Here is a 12,716-nt window from a genome sequence, read left to right on the forward strand (position 1 = left end):
TTACAAAAAACAACCGTCTGTACGCGGAATTAGCGTACAGGCTTCCTTGCTATATGCAAGAAGAATCTTGGATGACGACTCATCCTCCAAATTCATCTATAATCCAAATGCCCACTTTTTCACACTCCAATGAGCTATAGGGCATGGAATGACCCAGCGTGCAACTCAGAGCACCAAAAAGCCTGAGTTTGGAGTTTGTGTTACGGAGGATGCAGAAACTCATCTTTAGTAGCCAATATCCAAACCCAACATTATTTTCTTGAGGTAAATAGTATAACAGATAATACTAGAATATGCTAAACATCTACAAACCGCACTGGCAAAGTAGAAAATTGGATTTCAAGATAGATTCACAAAATACTGACTCATAAAGGACCATGTAAAACAAGTCAGACTTTGAGCCAGTCTAAGAAATACAAAATGTAATCTATATATCTATATATATATAAAACTCAACATGTGTGTGTGTGTTTCTATGTATGTACAGTGATGAAAATAAGTATTTGAACACCCTGCTATTTTGCAAGTTCTCCCACTTGGAAATCATGGAGGGGTCTGAAATTGTTATCGTAGGTGCATGTCCACTGTGACAGACATAATCAAAAAAAAAAAAAAAAAATCCAGAAATCACAATGTATGATTTTTTTTAACTATTTATTTGTATGATACAGCTGCAAATAAGTATTTGAACACCTGAGAAAATCAATGTTAATATTTGGTACAGTAGCCTTTGTTTGCAATTACAGAGGTCAAACGTTTCTTGTAGTTTTTCACCAGGTTTGCACACACTGGAGGAGGGATTTTGGCCCACTCCTCCACACAGATCTTCTCTAGATCAGTCAGGTTTCTGGGCTGTCGCTGAGAAACACGGAGTTTGAGCTCCCTCCAAAGATTCTCTATTGGGTTTAGGTCTGGAGACTGGCTAGGCCACGCCAGAACCTTGATATGCTTCTTACAGAGCCACTCCTTGGTTATCCTGGCTGTGTGCTTCGGGTCATTGTCATGTTGGAAGACCCAGCCTCGACCCATCTTCAAAGCTCTAACTGAGGGAAGGAGGTTGTTGCCCAAAATCTCGCAATACATGGCCCCGGTCATCCTCTCCTTAATACAGTGCAGTAGCCCTGTCCCATGTGCAGAAAAACACCCCCAAAGCATGATGCTACCACCCCCATGCTTCACAGTAGGGATGGTGTTCTTGGGATGGTACTCATCATTCTTCTTCCTCCAAACACGGTTAGTGGAATTATGACCAAAAAGTTCTATTTTGGTCTCATCTGACCACATGACTTTCTCCCATGACTCCTCTGGATCATCCAAATGGTCATTGGCAAACTTAAGACGGGCCTTGACATGTGCTGGTTTAAGCAGGGGAACCTTGCGTGCCATGCATGATTTCAAACCATGACGTCTTAGTGCATTACCAACAGTAACCTTGGAAACGGTGGTCCCAGCTCTTTTCAGGTCATTGACCAGCTCCTCCCGTGTAGTCCTGGGCTGATTTCTCACCTTTCTTAGGATCATTGAGACCCCACGAGGTGAGATTTTGCATGGAGCCCCAGTCCGAGGGAGATTGACAGTCATGTTTAGCTTCTTCCATTTTCTAATGATTGCTCCAACAGTGGACCTTTTTTCACCAAGCTGCTTGGCAATTTCCCCGTAGCCCTTTCCAGCCTTGTGGAGGTGTACAATTTTGTCTCTAGTGTCTTTGGACAGCTCTTTGGTCTTGGCCATGTTAGTAGTTGGATTCTTACTGATTGTATGGGGTGGACAGGTGTCTTTATGCAGCTAATGACCTCAAACAGGTGCATCTAATTTAGGATAATAAATGGAGTGGAGGTGGACATTTTAAAGGCAGAATAACAGGTCTTTGAGGGTCAGAATTCTAGCTGATAGACAGGTGTTCAAATACTTATTTGCAGCTGTATCATACAAATAAATAGTTAAAAAATCATAAATTGTGATTTCTGGAATTTTTTTTTTTTTGATTATGTCTCTCACAGTGGACATGCACCTACGATGACAATTTCAGACCCCTCCATGATTTCCAAGTGGGAGAACATGCAAAATAGCAGGGTGTTCAAATACATACATACAGTGAGGAAAATAAGTATGTATGTATGTATGTTCCAGCATCACGTCCAAACGGCTAAAGATATTAACATGAAACTTGGCACACATGTTACTTATATGTCAGCAACAAACATAGGATAGGTGGTTTAACCCTTACCCACCCCCATTTGCCATGGTCGGGGTTTTCCTTTAAAGTCCCATTCAACTCTATGGGAAATACATGTTACTTCATAACTTCCAAACGGCTGTAGATATTTCGATAACACTTGGTCACATGTTACTTATATGTCCACATAAACTATAGGATAGTTAATATATCTCTTAACTACCCCCATTTGTGAGGGTCGGGGTTTTTGTTTAAAGTCCCATGCAAATCAATGGGAAATGTATGTTCCCACATAACTTCTGTACGCCTGGAGATATTTCAATAATACCTGGTACACATATTACTTATATGCCAAATAAAAATATATGACAGTTAAATTAACCCTTACCTACACCCTTATATAAAAGATGGGTATATTTATATTACTATGATTTTCCTCCCCAAAAGGTTAAGATAGGAAGACCGGGCAACGCCGGGTATTCAGCTAGTGAAGTATAAAAAAAGGCATGGCACTCAGGAGTCCTTTTAAGGCCCATACCTAGTGTAAGAATCCTAAACAAATAACGCATAGAAAGAAGAAATATTGTCATTTATCTCCTTACTTCCAACTTCTAGGTCGTTTTACATCAAGAAAAGAACAAAGCATACTTTCAACTTACAACATCTGTTTGGTAAGTGTTAAACATGGTGGGGAATCTACAATAGAATGGAAGCAATTTTGCAGGAAACATCAGATCAAGCGTTTTTTTTTTTTATGTACACCAGGATGAAGTCAAATGGCTTCCATGACTTCTCAAGTTCAAGATATGCACCAAGTTCATTACCGCCTATAGGAGTGTATTATTGTGTCACTGGGCCCCAGAGGCATGACAGCATTAATATATATATATATATATATATATATATATATATATATATATATATATATATATATATATATATATATATATATATATATATATATACATACACACACACATATACACACACACACACACACACACACACACACAAACACACACAAACACACCAGCCACTTTATTAGGTACACCTCACTAGTACCGTGTTGGACCCCCTTTTGCCTTCAGAATTGCCTTCATTTTTAGTGGCAGAGATTCAACAAAGTGTTGGAAATATTCCTTTAGAGATTTTGGTCCTTGTTGACATAGCATCACCCACCACATCCCAAAGGTGCTCCATTTGATTGAGATCTGGTGACTGCGGAGGCCATGAGTACAGTGAAATAATTTGTCTGACAAAGGAGCTGTACAGGCTCCGAAACGCGTTACCATCCACCACCGCCTGATGTCAAATCTGCCGCATGCGTTTCATCCTGGTTCCAGAACCCAGGACTGAAAGCTGCAAGGTGGCTCTCTCTCCCCCAGACTGATGAGCATTATAGCGATCCGCATGAGGACAATTTATATGCCCATGACCTCTTACTACCTTGTAAGTGTTTTTTATCCTATTGTGCATGTAATAAATCTTAACCACTGCACTTGGAGGCGCCTTTCTCTTTTCTTTATAACCTTGCTGAGAATAGCCTTTTTGATCCCCTTCAGTCTGGATGTCATCCTCAAAACTCCACAGAAACTGCTCTCCTAAAATTAACAAAATGATCTACTAATGGTCAAAACCAATGGACACTGTATTCCTACTACTAGGAGGTGCACTGAAATTACGGCCAAAAATTCTGCTTTTTTTCCATTCTGGGCGAATGAAAAAAAAAACAGCCAATACCGAAAATGGGCGTGCACCGCCCATTGCGGGAGTGTCACCCTGGAGCACCAAGTCCTCCACCCCTCCCTTTTCCTTGCCTCGTTTCACAGAGCCAAATTGACCAGCTGTAGAAACAGTGTCCCGCCTCCTGTGATAGACGGCACACTGATCCAATGATGGGATATTGAATCAGTGTGACGTGATTACAGGATGCAGGACATCGTTACTGCGGCCCGGGCAATTCAAATCCAGCTCGGTGACACACGGAGATCGCCACTGATGTGGGCACAGGCAGGCTGCATATTTTAGGCACTGGCAAGCTGCAAATGATGGGCACTGGCGGGGCTGCTGGGCACTGGCAGGCTGCATATATGACAGGCACTGGTGGGGCTGCTGGGCACTGGCAGGCTGCATATGAAAGGCACTGGCAGGCTGCATATGACAGACACTGGTGGGGCTGTTGGGCACTGGCAGGCTGCATATGACTGGCACTGGTGGGGCTGCTGGGCACTGGTAAGGCTGCACACAAAAGGCACTGGAGAGGCTGCATTAATCTCCTGTATCATGTCTGCAGTCTCTGACCATCGCCTGTATCATGTCTGCTAGAGGTGCACCGAATGAAAATGTTACCAATACGATTAGCAGTGTATTTAAGAGATTGCAGACATGATACAAGAGATGGTTAAAGACGGAGGACGTGATACAAGAGATGGTTAAAGACTGAGGACGCGATACAAGAGATGGTCAAAGACTACAGAGTGCATTTTTAAATTGATGATAATAAAAATCTTTAATATAATACAATTATATATAAAAATAAATATTTTTTAAAAACTAATTTTCGATATCGGTTTTCGGCCTAGTGCAGCCTTCATTTTCGGTTTCATGCTATATAAACATCCCATTGAAGACTAGTTTCTTTTTTAAGTGTTACTAAACCTAGTAATATTGAAATAGTTCATCTGTCCCCCCCACAGTTCCCACAGCTTATAAATCGTCTTTTTACATTAAAATACTGCCACTATATACCTTTTTGGCTGATCTGTATACCACGGTCAGTGATAAATTGCAGTTTCTCCAGTGCTGGGAGTTCAGATGGGAGGAGATTTTCACTACAGCCTGTATACACGCCCACATGTGTTATGCCACTATCATGTGACCTGGCTATCTCTGAGAACAAGTAACTGTTCCAGCATAAGAGACACAACTGAGCATGTGAATATAAAAAGTAGTGCTGAGCTGTTGATAAAATTATATGCTCTGGAGTCAATTCCTTCAGCCCCTCTTACCTGGTCCTTGATGACCTGACACATGCCTACTGCTGCTACTTCAGGCTGGGCAACTGATCCTGCAAGCAGGAAGGAAGATTTAAATAAGGACTCTAATTTCTTCTCAGAAGGTTTCTTAAATACCTGTATGTCATCCACTGGACAAGTCAGGTTATTATTTACACAACATATAGCTGCATCTACAGCAGGCAGATTAAATCTCTTTGTAAATTCATCCTCCATGGGATAAAGAGTATTAAACTTTTTAGAAGGAAAAAAATGTTTGTCTGGATGTAACCAGTCCGCAAACATTCAATTCTTTAGTAATGGATGAATTGGGAAGGAGTATGTGCTCTGCAGGGTCTTTAATGAACCCAGGGAGGAGAAAGGTGTTCCAGTTAACCCCAAAGGAGGCAACTTGAATGTAGTACGCACTACTTCAGCATAGTATTGTACCTGTGATTTTAGCATCTGATATGCAGAAAAGGGTTGCTCTGAAATCCCCGATCCATCCGACACCTCTGCAGGTGAAATCCCATCCTCGTCCTTCTCTTCAGATCTTTCTGAAAGGGGATCAATAATCACTGAAGGAGATCTGCTTCGATTTGTCCGTCTTAGAGGACTGAGCGATTAATTTAGCGATCTGCCCTTCTAGTTTTCCCATGGCTGCAAAAGGCCTAGTTAGACTTACCGGTGACGGTATTTCTAAGAGCCTTTCAGGACAACCTTGGAGAGAGCGCAGCTCCGCCCATTTTTCAGGAAACACACATGATCCTTTAAGATCCCTCCTCTTCCACCATGGCCTCAGTTATTGTGGTCTCCGACAACTGGAAAACAAAGCACAGAAGAACCACAACAAACCATGATAGACATTTAAAACATACTCTTATTCAAATACCTAGGGAGGGAAAATAGCGGTTGTCCTGAAAGGCTCTTAGAAATACCGTCACCGGTAAGTCTAACTAGGCCTTTCTCATATCGCCTTTCAGGACAACCTTGGAGAGGATAACCGAGTAACTTACCCTAGGGTGGGACCACTGCTTGCAGTACCTTCCTGCCGAAGGCTTGCTCCGCAGCGGACAATAAGTCTAGCCTGTAGTGCCGCAGAAAGGTCGAATAGCTGGACCATGTAGCTGCCTTGCAGATCTTGTCAGGCGTAGCACCGGCTCTTTCGGCCCAGGAAACTGCCGTAGATCTTGTTGAATGGGCCGTGATTCCCGTAGGAGGCACCTCTCCTTTGGCTTGGTAACTCTCTACGATGGCTTGTTTGAGCCATCTACCTAACGTGCTTTTGGAAGCCTTTTCTCCTTTCCTTGTGCCTGAAAATATTATAAACAAGGCGTTCGACTTCCTGAATTCCTTGGTGACCGAGAGGCATTGAAGTCCTATTAAAAGGTTTCTTCCCCTGCATTAGAGGGAGCTGAACAAAAAGTAGGAAGGATTATTTCCTGAGACCTGTGAAAGGTTGATGAGACCTTAGGAAGAAAGGCTGGATCTGTTCGAAGAATTATCCTGTCCGGAAAAATTCTTAAAAAAGGCTCTGTAACTGCCAAAGCCTGGATTTCACTGACCCTTCTTGCGGTCGTGATGGCCACCAAAAAAATAGTTTTTAGTACTAAATCTTTCAAAGAAATATCCCCTATGGGTTCAAACGGAGCCACCGTGAGACCCTGCAACACAGTTGATAAATCCCAACTGGGAAAGGCTTTAAAGGCTACCGGTCTACTTCGACCCAGTGCCTTAAAAAATCTTGAAATTAAATGTTCCTTAGATAAAGTTTTTTCTAAATAAACCGAAAGAGCTGCCACTTGTGTCCTTAGGGTGCTAATTGCTAACCCCTTCTCCATTCCTGCATGAAGAAATTCCACAACTGAAATGACGCTATTAACCTGGACATTCTTGGACGTACACCAGGAATTGAACTTTCTCCAAACCTTGAGGTAAATTGCTCTGGTTACACTTTTCCTACTGTCTAGTAGAGTTTTTATCACTTTATCAGAGAGTCCCTTTGATCTTAAAAAGGTCTTCTTCAGAAACCAGGCCGTCAACTGTAAACGTTCCACTTCCGGATGGTTCACAGGACCCTGAGACAGTAGGTCTTTCCTGAGTGGTAGTTTCCACGGTGGTTTTGTGGCTAAATTCTGAAGTGATGCAAACCACGGTCTTTTTGGCCAGTAGGGAGTGATTAAGATCAGACTGGCTTCTTCTTCCCTGAACTTTCTTAGGACTAGTGGTATTAGTGTGAAAGGGGGGGAAGGCGTAGCACAGCTGGTAGTGCCACCGCTGGGCCAGAGCGTCTATGGCCACTGCCTGGTCTTCTCTGTGAAGGGAGAAGAATTTCCGCACTTTCGCATTTTGTTGGTTGGCGAACAGGTCTATCTGTGGTTGACCCCATTCCTGAGTGATTGCCGTGAAAACTTCTGTGTTTAAGCTCCATTCTGCCTCCACTATGCGTCTCCTGCTTAGTAGGTCCGCTAACAGGTTTTGAGACCCTTTTAGGTGTATCGCTGACAGGGATGCTAAATTTAGTTCTGCCCAAGACAGCAGATGGTTGGCCAGCAGCATAAGACCTCTGCTTCTGGTTCCCCCCTGCTTGAGGACATACGCCACTGCTGTGGTGTTGTCCGACAGGACCTGCACGTGGTGACCCTTCACTATCTGATGAAAGGCCTGAAGCCCCAGGAATATAGCCCTTAATTCTCTCCAGTTTGAAGACCTTCTGGCTTCTGGTTTGGACCAGGTGCCTTGAGCAGTCTGTCCCTCTAGATGGGCTCCCCAACCCCAGGAACTCGCGTCTGTTAGGCGCTTTTCTACCGGAAAGACCCAGGGAAGACCCTTGGTTAAATTGACGGGATTTCTCCACCACCAGAGTGCTCTTTTTACGTTTGATGTCAATCTGATACGTTTCTCTAGTGACTCCTGGTGTGACCAGGATTGAAGAATGCTCCTCTGGAGAGGACGAGAATGTAACCTCGCCCATGGAACTGCCGGGATTGAGGCTGTGAGTAGCCCCAGGACTGCCATTGCTGTCCTGACTGACACCCCTAGGTTTGTCTGGACCTGAGCTACCGCACCCAAAACCTTCTCTATCTTCTCCTGGGGTAAAAAGACTTTCTGAAGGATTGAATTTATAGTATATCCCAGAAATCTTGTCTCTTGGGAGGGTACCAGGTTTGATTTCTCGCGGTTTAGTAACCAACCTAGACCTCCGAGATGAACCTGCGACACCAGAAGGTTCGTCGCAACTTGATCCCGAGAGTCCGCGAAGAACAGCAGGTCGTCCAAGTATGGGACGACCGAAATCCCTTTCAGCTTCAGTGGTTCCAAGGCCTCCGCCATGATCTTCGTGAAGATCCTGGGGGAGGAGGAAAGCCCGAAGGGGAGGGCCCTGAACTGAAGATGCCATACCCTGGACCCCAGGTTCACTGCCAGTCTAAGAAACTGCTGGGAAGCTTGGGCAATCGGGACGTGTAAGTAGGCATCCCTGAGGTCCAGGGATGTCATGAAGCAACCGGGGGTCAGTAATTTTGTAATGGAGTAGATGGTATCCATACGGAAGTGTTTGTATCTGATCGACTTTTTCAAAACCTTCAAGTTTAGGATCAGTCGAAACTTGCCCGAGGGCTTCTTTACCAAAAAAATGTGGGAATAGAAGCCCTGGCCCTCCTCATGTTTTGGGACTTGAACTACAACTCCCTGACTCATCAGATCCTGAAGTAGGATCGTCATTGCAGAAGCTTTTTCTTTGTCCCGGGGAAGGGCTGTGATATAGAACCTTCTCGGGGGACACTCTGAAAATTCCAGACTGTACCCTTCCGTGATGATTCTTTCCACAAAGGGGCTTATGGGCATCTGCTTCCACTGTAGGAGAAAGGCAGACAACCTTCCTCCTACTGGAAGCAGATCGTCACTTACTTTTGGTAGCCTGTTCTGAGGGGTTTTTGAAAAGGATACCTCCTCTACCTCTTTGGGACCCCCAACCTCTTCTTTTCTTCTTTTCTTATGGGATTGCTGAAAAGGACGAAAATTATTTTTGGGGTTCTGACCCTTTTTAGGGGGAAAAGCCTTTTTCTTATCAGCCGTTCTGTCAAGTACCTTTTCCAGGTCCTGACCGAACAAAAGGTCCCCTGAGAAAGGTAAACCACAAAGTTTAAACTTTAGAGGGTGTATCACCCGTCCAGGTCTTTAACCATACCTCTCGCCTGACAGAGTTTACCAAGGCTGCTGACCTTGCAGCCATTTTAATGCACTCAGCAGATGCATCTGCCATATATTTGATGGCTTTCAAAATTAAGGGAAAGGACTCCAACAGATCCTTTCTAGGGGTGCCTGCCTCTACATGACTTTGTAATTTTTCAACCCAGCACTCCAGATTGCGGGCGACAACTGTGGCGGCCATGGCTGGTTTCAGACTGGTTGAAACTGAATCCCAGGCCTTTTTGAGGAGGGAATCAGCTCTTTTATCCATCGGGTCTTTTAGGACCCCCATATCCTCGAAAGCCAGGTCTGTATGACGAGACACTTGCGAGAAAGCGGCGTCTACCTTAGGTTTCTTGTTCCACACCTCTGTGTCACTGTCTTCAAATGGAAACCTTCTCTTAAGGGTCTTGGAAAAGAAGGGAGCCCGTTCAGGGTCTTTCCATTCCTTTTTTATTGTGTCCGAAAGGACTTTGTGGACCGGGAACACCCGGTGTTTGGATTCATCCAATCCTTGATACATTTTATCATGTATGGATAACTGAATCTTTTCTTCCTGGATGTCCAGGGTAGTGTAAATTGCCTTAAGTAACTCATCCACGTCTTCCAAGGACAATTTAAATTTAGAGATTTTGCTACTATCTTCTTCCTCTTGCTCCTCCTCATCTGAATCCCTGAGGGAGGCGAGAGTACTGGTTCCTTCATCTGCCGAATCCCCATCTGTTTGTCTAGATAACGGGATTTTGGGCTAGGTGGTGGCTGCTGAGGCTCCCCCTGCTGAGGAAAAAAGGTTCTTATACTGTTGCGAAGTTTCTTCTTCCACCAAATTTTTAATGCAGGATCTGCACATTGGTTTTTGCCAAGAATCCCTTAAAGGATTTTTGCAAGATGGGCATTTCCTGGATGTCTCTAAGTGCCTAGTTTTGCCTGCAGATTTTTCCTGCAAAGGGATGAGAAAAAGAATTACCATCCCTTTTTTTTTTTTTTTTAATAAAAACACCCAGTGCTGCCACCACCAAAAAAAAAAGGGCCTGGAACTAAGTGCCACCACCCCTTACGGTTAAACAGACCAAGAGCGTTAACCTGGACTGGTAACCACAGGCTCCCTCAGGGAGGAACAACAATAAACAGACTTAGACCCAATAGTGTAAGAATAAAAGGCACCGCTGTACCCCTCTTACCTGGGCCTGACCGGTGCTTGCAGCGCCTGTTTCCGCTGGTGCTGTCTGTCTCTCCTCCATTGTAGAGCACAGTCACGATAGTAGCCGGAGAACTCAGTTTTTTTAAATTTTCCCGGCCTCCCGCGTCATCATCGGGGGCCGGAAGTAGAAGCACCGGTCACCTGACCTGCCCCACAGACGCTGCGTTCCAGACGTCGGGAACCACTGCGCCACGCCCCCCCAGGAAACAGCGTCACCGTGCGCGACGCACTCACCGGCCGGGACCCGGAACTGAGATGCGGAACACCGCCGACCTGCGGCGGTTACCGCTCGGCCACCAGGCCCTACCGCAGTTCCTGGGCACAAGGACACCCCCTCCCGGGAAGCCGAATGCTCCACTGAGCCGGAGCGTCTGGGGACTCCTGAACGCCCCCTCCCCGTGGAGGGGGGCCGGGATGGTCACTGCACGTAAACAAACAAAGGTAAGCCAGAAACCTCTCCACCTTGGAGAGAGCGCTGCTCCCTGGTTCCCTATGATGCTTCCACCATGGCGGAGGAAACACAATAACTGAGGCCATGGTGGAAGAGGAGGGATCTTAAAGGATCATGTGTGTTTCCTGATAAATGGGCGGAGCTGCGCTCTCTCCAAGGTTGTCCTGAAAGGCGATATGAGAAAAAGTGTCTTCAGTGACATATGCAGGACCAGGTGCCACAGGAGAAACTCCTGAATGCGGCAAGGACTTCCTCCTGAACTGGCAAATCAATGTTTACAGGGGAGAAGGGTACCAAGCAGGTGCGGCCAGAGCCTCCTGTCTCAGGCGGCATTGTTTTCTTGCTCTTAACCCCTGATCCCTTTTTAGTGGAAGACATATTACCAAGCAAGAAGCCGAGGTACCAAAATGCATGTATTGCTGTGCTGAGTTTAACATCTAAACATGCAACTTAACACACAGACTAAATGCATAGAGTGGGTGTCTCATTTGGTAGTGCCCTACCAGACACCTGGAGCTTACGTGCCCCCAAAGCTGCTGTCTCCCGTGGGAAGATCTGCTGGTGCTGGCCTCCTAGATAGATCTGTGGCTCTTGAAAAAGCCCCATTCCTTTAATAACGGTGTGTGCGCGCGCCCATGCATGTCTCTCCCCTCCACTCCTCTTCCTGTGCCGATGAGGCGTGCCGATGAGGCGTGATCCAGGCGGTGTTCAGCAGAACTCTGCAGCTGAGGAAGTGTGCTTGTCCAACGGATCTGACACCGTTTCTGAATGAGGGGAGACACTCAGCTCTTCACTCCAATTTTGAGAAGACACCCCTCAAAATTTATAGAAAGGTCCTTCAGATAAATCCTTAGGCTCTTTTTCCTCTTACCTTAAAGGAGACTTCCCCCTGGGCCTTGTAAAAGACTCTGATCAGGACTTTAAGTCTTAGTACAAAAAGTGCCGGACACAAGAACCCAGTCCTCCGAAGAGAGACATTACAGGCGACGCCTCTTCGCAGGAGGCCTATATCCATTACAGTTTTGGCATAGCTTCATAGCCTCTTGGATGAATTAAAAAAAAAAAAAAAAAAAAAAAAAAAAAAAGGCATAGCTCCTTAGCCCCGAAGGGTCCATTTAGCAGAGCTTCCTTGGCACTTCTCCACGCGTCCTACACCTTAGACACTGGCGAAAAAAACTGAGGTACTTCCCGGATGGGAGGGGCTATATGGAGGGGAACTGACTGATTGGTTGTGCCAGTGTCCAATCACCTCTGGTGAGCATATAACCCATTATGTAAAGACTTAGTCTCTGTGTCCCGTGGTGTACGATAAAGAAATTGTGCAAGTGGCAAACTAAATAACGTGCCAAACAATATAGTGTCCAAATAAACCTCATATGCTGAAGGAGGGATGCAACACAAGTAACAGCCGCTCCCCACAACCAGGGACCACATCCAGGGATTACCCAAGGCATCATCCAGGCACTGAAGAGCCATCACTCTGCACATTTGCACCTTAGTAGAAGGCACTGAAGAAGCCATCACCTTGCACACATCACTTTTTATGTGCGATTGCACATTTTGGACTTTTTCTTTTTGCATCACATTTTGGAATTTACCATGTTCACCTAATGCACGTTTGCATTTCATTTCATGCTTATTTTACATATTTCTCAGCAGATGTGATCGTTTCAGAGCAGATGCAATTTGCACTTGTACTATTTG

The 12,716-nt window shown here is 45.2% G+C and overlaps 1 protein-coding gene across 2 annotated transcripts in view; it reads right to left on the reverse strand.

Annotated features, from left to right (window-relative positions):
* The window catches only part of TMTC3 (transmembrane O-mannosyltransferase targeting cadherins 3), a 140,795-nt gene that overhangs the window by 32,363 nt on the left and 95,716 nt on the right, over positions 1 to 12,716 (reverse strand). The window lies entirely within an intron of this gene.

This window comes from Rana temporaria, chromosome 3 (genome assembly GCF_905171775.1).
Source record: "Rana temporaria chromosome 3, aRanTem1.1, whole genome shotgun sequence".
In the NCBI taxonomy this organism is placed as follows: Eukaryota; Metazoa; Chordata; class Amphibia; order Anura; family Ranidae; genus Rana; species Rana temporaria.